General features: G+C 39.4%; 1 pseudogene across 1 annotated transcript; it reads right to left on the bottom strand.

Annotated features, from left to right (window-relative positions):
• Positions 1–5,706: 5,706 nt before the first annotated feature.
• LOC311183341 (WD repeat-containing protein SL1-17-like) lies at positions 5,707–6,660 on the bottom strand (annotated as a pseudogene). Its single transcript has one exon. The product of its transcript is annotated as a WD repeat-containing protein SL1-17-like (transcript).
• Between the last annotated feature and the right edge of the window lie 1,375 nt (positions 6,661–8,035).

The following is an 8,035-nucleotide window of genomic DNA, read 5'->3' as shown; positions in this document are numbered from 1 at the left end:
TTGGGTGTGTCTGCATTGTGTCTCTTGCTGATTGGCTGGGTCCTTGGGGGCCTCCTAGGGTACCCACTGAGTTTGCCCACCTTACCTGGCCTACTTATCTGAAACCAGCTTTGGTTTGTTGCTAATATGTTGGTTTTCTGAACATTCCCTTTTAAATTGTATGTGGCCGGGGAAGGGGGGTAGCCCTCCTGGTCTGTAATTGTGTCTCAATCAGGCTTATAAATGAACTTAGAGCTTAGGGCACCCTGCTCCTATACCCATTTCCTAACTTCCTCCTTCAATAACTAAGGACACTAGATATCAGAGAAAAGTCTCTGACATAGAAGGAAAAAAACAAAACAAATAAACTGGAAAAGAAACTTGGAGAAATAGAGCTATGTATGGAGATGAAGATGTCAAAAATGAATATCTTCAGAAAGATAAGATCGCATGAACATATGAAGGAGAAGAATGATATAAAGAAAACTCTGAAATTAAAAATGTGATTGTATAAATGCAAATCAAAATAGAAAAAGTGGTAAATAAAGCTTGGAAACTCTTCCAGAAAATAGAACAAGAAGAAATAAAAAGCTGGAAAGAAAAGATAGGAAAATTAGAGGGCCAGGAAAAAGGCAGAGAAAATGGAAGAAAGGAAATCATCAAATAAATAATTCAAGAACATTTTTCTATAAATAAAGAATATAATTTTTTAATTTAAAAGACCCAACACGGACCTCCCCAGTGGCGCAGCGGTTGAGCACTGGGTTGCAAAGTTGCCCGCAGTCTCTGCAGCGCCGGTTGGTTCCCTGGCTGCTCCCCGGCCATCGGAGGGGGGTCCCACATGGCACGCAGACCTCTCTCTGCCGCCCGCTGCTCCCCTCAGCAGTGTACTTCGGTCCTTCTTCCTGCTCTGCTCCCTGCTCTGACTCTGGTGAATTCTCTCACCCTCCCGCACTTCTGACTGTATCCAGTGCTTGTATAAATAAATAAAAATAAATCTTTAAAAAAAAAAGACTCAACACTGTGAATATCGATATTGAAAGCATATCACTATATAATTTATTAAAATTAAGGATAAAGACAATTCTACAAGCTATTGGAGGGAAAAACACAGATCATATGCAAAGTATGAAAAACCAGAATTGCTTCAACCTTCTTGTAAGTACTACTGAAATCTAGAAGACAATGGAGAAATGCCTTCAACTTTTTATAGAAAAATTATTTCTAAGTGATGATTCTACTCCAGTTACACTATCAATCAAATGGGATGGTAAAATAAAGACATTATCACTCATGCAAGTTCTCAAAATTTTACCTTGCTCTCATTCTTTTTTTTTTTTTTAATTTATGTATTTATACAAGAACCAGGGTACAGGCTAGATGTGTGGGAGGGTGAGAGGATTCACCAGAGACAGAGCGGGGAACAGAACAGGCAGACTGACGAAATACTCTGCTCAGGGGAGCAGCGGGTGCGACAGGAGAAGTCTGCTGCGCCATGTGGGTTTCTTCCTGTGGCCGGGATCGAACCCATACTGCAGAGGCTGCGGACAGATTCACAGTGCGGCATTCAACTGCCTGCGTCACCAGGAAGGCCCCTTGCTCTCATTCTTTTTAAGAAACCATTAGAGGTGGTGGCCTGGGGGTTAAGCTTCAGTGGTATCACCACTATGGCCTGAGTATACCATCCCCAGCCAGGGAGCTAACCCACATATGGAGCAGGAGACCTCTCCTGTCTCACTGGCTGCTCACCTTAGCAGTGCATTTCAATAGATTCACCTGTTCTGCCCCCCACTCTGCCTCTGGCGAATCTTCTCACTCCCTGCACCTCTGGCCTAAACCCCAGTTCTTCTATACACACACACACACACACACACACACACACACACACACGAAACTAGTAGAAAATGAACTTCATTAAAACAAAGGGGGAAATCACAAGTAAGACATGGTCTGCAGGAAACAAAGGATCCAACACAAATAACCCATGGTAATGCCCATCTGCTGAGGATAGAGGGCAAATTGTTTCAGATTGCAATGAGTTAGAAAGCTCAGGAAAATTTTCCTAAGAAGATTAGACTGATGGAGTACCCAATGCATGTAAATGTGATGAGAGATTTACATAATTAGGTGAGACTTTAAAGTTCAATTAAGAAGAATGCATAGAAAATAAAACAAACAAAATAAATTATACAATGAGCAATCTTAAAGAAACCAAAGGGTCATCATAGTTTTCCTATACAAGTCTAAAAAAATGACAATCTAATTGTATTGGGAGGTTGGGAGGATGAGAAAGAAGTTAGTATGTTGTGGAAAGATGGGGGGCAGTGTGTAAGAAAGCTAAATCTTTGACTTCCATAACAGAATTCCATTCATAATGTCTAAAACTGAAAAATCACATATAAGCAATAAAATATATTATTTAGATAACTGGAGCTAAGTACTGAAATTGTTAGATAAGAGGGAGAACAATAGGGATAAATGTTTTTTCTAATGAGTCTTAAAGAATATGTGACTCTTTCAACTATATGCATATATAATTTGACAAAATAAAAGTAAAGTCTATATTGCGCTGTGGAGCATAAAAAATGAACAAGATTTGCTTCTTCAATTTGCCTATTGTTAATCTGGGAAAAGAGATATTTAATGCAGGCAGGATTCAGTGCTGAGAAAGAAGACGGGGGAGGTAAGTTGAGGACAAACCTTTGGATGACCTTTGGTATCCCATTAATGCTTTTGGAAGACAATAGGAAATTGTTAAGTTTTTTGAGTAAGAGAACTAACATGTTCTGAACTGTAATTTAGGAAGATTATCTGGCAGGAATACATGAGTTGGACTGAAAAGGGGAGGTGAAAAAGAAGACAAGGAAATAGGAAGGAACTCAATTCAATAACCCAGGGCAGAGGTATGAACTTGAAAAAGATTGGTGGGACCTGAAAAGCAAAGATGGATATGAGATGTTTCAGAGATAGCAGTTAAACCTGATTTAAAATTCTATGAATTTGCTTTTTTGCTTTTCTTGTGTTGGAAATTCTTGACGGGGACTGTGGCTTTAACTGGCTGATTCAGAGAGACAAGGAGCCAAGTAAATCACATTGATTTGTAGCTTATATAAATATATAAAGTCAACTAGTTAATAAGCCTAAGAACATGCTGATCTTGGTACAAATGCTTGATGTGCTTGTGTTTTCTAACACATTTCATTTCATTTGGTTTTTAAATATGAGTTACTATACCATTGACTTCTAAATTAACAGTTATACTTTACTTTTCATCTCATCATTCTTGCTAGCCCAAATTATTTTAAAATAAGTTGAGAAATAGTTATAAATTGGTAACTCTATCATATTTAACCACTGCAGTGTCTACATAACTAGTGACACTGACTTTGGTCTCTACCATATTCCCATTCTATCCATTTTGCATAGCATTGTCAGATAAATGTTCCTGTTTAATATTTATTTTTTTAAAGATTTATTTTGCATAGAAGAACTGGGGTGTATGCCAGAAGTGTGGGGAGTGAGAGGATTCACCAGAGACAGAGTGGGGCGCAGAACAGGCAGATCTACTGAAATATACTAGCTTGGGCAAGACAGGAAAGGTCTGTTGCGCCATGTGGGTTAGCTCCCTGGCCAGGGATCAAACTCATGCCCAGTGGCTGGTGCTAGCATGATAGCACTGAAACTTTAACCCCTGCACCACCAGGGAGGCCCCTGTTTAATATTTAATCATGCATTCAAATTTATACAGTGTTTCCCTGTCCCCCCAAATTACAATTTTTTCTTGACATTCAAGATTTCCAAGACTTTATCTTCCTATTCCCTCAATCTATCTTCAATTTCAATGACCCCTACAACTATATTTTCACTCTTGTCTATCTGATCTCTTTATAATCTTGAACTCTCAACATGCACATCTGCACTCAATGTTTTGCTTTCCAGTTTCCCTTCCTGGAATTTCCACCCTTTACTTTTTCTTTATTCACACTCTTCACCTGTCACTTAAGATTCACTTTGAGTCTGTCTTCTGCATTATCTAGACTTCCAGGCACTTCACTTCAGAGAAAGGTCATCTTTGCATTTGCTAAAGTTATGTATCATTTAAAGTCTGCACCGTGTATACTGACATTTAAGTATCTGCCTTATTATATGTGCTGGTTGTGTCTCCTTTCCAAGCAGTTACCATTTGCTTTAGGACAGGTTAATTCTATCATAAACTTCTGACTTTCCCTACCTTTACTCTCTTTATTAGAATTATTTTAGTTGCAACTGATAAGAGTTCCAGTTAGTTTTGAAAAGGGGGGGCTGTTTTATCTAATGTAAATAAAGTCTCCACGGGTAAAGCAGATTTTAGAATGGAGGAATTTGAACATTATCATCATAAATAAGTTTCTGTCTCCTGACTCTGCTTTCCCCTGAAAGAATGAGCAGAAAGAATGCATTTTTTTTTTAAGAATGATTGATTGATTGATTGATACAAGAACCAGGGTATAGGCCAGATGCGCGGGAGGGTGAGAGGATTCACCAGAAACAGAGCAGGGAGCAAAACAGGCAGACAGACCGAAATACACTGCTGAGGTGGGCAGCGGGGCGCAGCAGGAGAAGTCTGCTGCGTCATGTGGGACCCTCGCCCGCTGGCAGGGATCAAACCGGCGCTGCAGAGGCTGCAGACAGCTTCACAGCACAGCACTCAACCGCCTGCACCACCAGGGGAGGCCCAAGAATGCATTTTTTTCCTCTGTTGTTTTAGAAAAAGAATCCAGGCTGACTCTCGACTGTCCTGGAGAGGGTCACATAACCACTCCTAAACCAAACACAGCAATTGTGATTAGTTAGGTCTGGGTCATATGAAAAAAGCCTTGAACTGGAGCTGGTCTCAGGGTTTCAAGTAGACTGAGAATGAGGCAGGGATGTTCTTCCAAAGGAAAGTATGAATATTCTCACCCAATAACAGGAAATTATTCTGGGCAGGCAAAAATATCCAGTGTCTGCTATACACTGTCAATCTCCTGTGTTATTTAGGAGATATTATAAAATCTCTTTCAAATACCAAATAAAATAAACTCTTTTGAGCTGTTAAATTATATACATTTTTTATTTTTTGCTCACAATGGTGAAGATATGAATAGGCAAAATGTCTAGAAGAGTAACAGTCATTTTATGTAAATATTGTAAGCATGGCAAGCATAACTTGTGAAATAATACCAAATGAACCCTCCTCAGTCTTTGGTAAAGGCATTTTAGATTTGGGTATTTTTTGTTTGTTTGTATGATTTTTGCATTAAGAACACTTTATGTTGAAGTATGAACAGTTTTTTCAATAAAATACAAAAAGATTTATATTGTATTGCAAAATTTAAATCTTTGCTACAACAAATGTTGTATTTCTCTTAAATAAGCTAGAAAGGTAAGGAATATCATGATCAATCTATACTTTCTCTTTCCAGTATCAACCTGGAGGACCTTGACATTTAAATTGGACAATCAGGGCCTTCCTGGTGGCTCAAGGGGTTAAGCATCGCACTGTGAAGCAATCCGCAGCCTCTGCAGCACAAGATCAATCCTGGCCAGTCAGGGAGCAACCCACAGGGCGAAGCAGACCTTTCCTGTCTCACCCACTGCTCCCCTCAACAGTGTACTTCAGTCAGTCTGCCTGTTCTGTTCCCCACTCTGTCTCTGGTGAGTCCTCTCACAACCCCCCCACCCAACCTCTGACCTGTATGCCAGCTCTTATATGCATAAATAAATAAATAAATCTTTAAAAATAAATAAATAAATTGGACAATCATAGGTGTGAATTTCCTGGTTATCTCCAACAGACACAATTTTTTAGCCATTTCCATTGTACTTTATGCCCCAGACCTGTTGATTAAAGAAAGTGTGAACACATATCCTTGTTCTAATATCCCAGACTTTTATACTATTGTCTGATGAACTGGAAACAAAACAACATTCAGCACCCAGAATGCGTGGCTGCTCAGAGTGCTGGCCAAGTTGGTATGTTGTACATCATAAATCTTGATGTAACCATCATTAGAAGCAGTGACAAGGAGCTAGGAATCAAGGGGGATAGGCCAAGGAGTGAATGGACATAGCATGACCTTCCACCATATGCAGAAATTTTCCAGTTGCAATATTAAAAATATTATGAGTCAATTTATGGTTCCTCTGGCCAGACAATTCCCATCAGGACTATATGTGGTAACAAGAATTTTCCTTTTTGTGTCCAGATAATATTGGTTTTCCCACTTTCCACACCAAAAACATTCACTTTCTCCACATGAGTTTCTGTGGTCATGTCCTGTGAGTCAGGAGAAAAAGTCAAAATTCAGGGATCTATAGGTTCTGCTCTACAGAGTTTATCTGTTTGCCATTTCCACGTCCCAGAGATTTATGTGAGCATCAGGAGAACTGGATGCAGCAATAGGTTGGGTGTGGCTGAGGTCCACAAATACCACATCCAACTGATGTCACTCTGAACTCCACTCTAGGTCCAGTCTCTCATCATCTTTTCCAGACCTTCACCAAGCCATCCAGGGAGACTATGACCACTGCCTCGGAGTTTTCTTACTTACTTGTTTCTCAGGCAGTGGGCCAAATGGCATCATCTTGTGCTTGCCCTTGTTTGAAGAGAATACTATACTGGTTGGTCATTTCCTTAACTGAGGATGACAGGCTAAAGACCAGACAGTACACCCACTGTTCTGCCTGCCATACCTCTGATTTAGGCATGTTTGAAAGGGGCTGATAAATGTGGTACGAAGCATCTTAACTAAATAGAGCACTTTGTTGTTTCCTGTGCTGTTAGACACTAAATAACTTCAAGAATAAAGACATTCAACGTGGTGGAGAGTGGGAAATAGAAAACAAATTTAGTAATAAGTTATAAAGACTAACAATAATTTAGCTTTAACATTTTCTCATCATTATAGAAGCAAACAGTATTTTATTTCTGAGCTCTTAAAATGTTGTGAAAATATCTGTCCCCACTGCCACCTCATGACAGCCAATTCGGTGGCTATCACCATGAGAAACATCAGGACGTAGGTGGTGGGGGAGAAGTTGGTATCAGTGAATTGTGAAATGGATGCAATTGTACAAATAAGGCATTAACAGGTCAGATGACAATTTGTTGAGAATTGTCTTCTTAATCTTAAATGAAAAGCTCAATCTGAATTAATTAATTCATTACTGAACTCAAAAGAAAAATATAGGGGGAAAAAGCATCAAGTTGTATTTCACTAGAAGTCAGATGATGCAATTGCCTATAACCAATAGATAACATAATACAATAATCACCCATTAATTGAGTGGATAAACAACCGATGGTGTTTATTAAAACTCTCAACAAATTCAGTTTATTTGGCATGGGAGGGATGGAAATAAAAGTGATATCTGAGTAGTATATTTTTTAAAAAGATTAAATAGTTTTCTTAATAATCCACATGATGTAAAAGGTATCTATGTTTTTTAAGGATTTATTTATGCATGCTTGCAAGAACTGGGGTATAAGCCAGAGGTGCAGGAGGGGGGTGATGAGAGGACTCACTAGACAGATTAGGGAGCAGAACAGGCAGATCCACTGAAATAGACTGCTGAGAGGAGCAGCGGGTGAGGCAGCAGAGGTCTGCTGACCTATGTGGGTTAGCTCCCTGGCGGGCTGGGTATTGGAATCATAGCTCCCTGGCAGGCTGGGAATCGGAATCGAACTCATGCTGCAGTGGCTGGCGATAGCTTGATAGTGCAGTCAGTGTCTCTAACCCCTGCACCACCAGGGAGCCCCCAGTATCTGCGTTCATTTAAATTAAACTGGAAAGGAGATTGGGAAGTAAGAAAAGAAAAACATTGGAACATTTAAATTGGAGATCCAAATTAAATTTTGCACCATTTACTAGGCATAACCTCTTACATTCTCTCCAAGCCACAGTTTCCTCACTTGTAAAATAGAGAAGAATAATAACAGTACCTTGTAGCTTTTTCTAAGGATTAAACAAAAAAATACATGTGAAATATTTAGAACAACAGCTGGAATATAGTAAGTGCAAGTTAATTATCAGTC

The sequence above is a fragment of the Talpa europaea genome (genome assembly GCF_964194135.1).
Source record: "Talpa europaea genome assembly, chromosome: 13".
NCBI lineage: Eukaryota > Metazoa > Chordata > Mammalia > Eulipotyphla > Talpidae > Talpa > Talpa europaea.
Note: the sequence above shows the minus strand (reverse complement) of the source record. Positions and strands in the feature narration are given on the sequence as shown.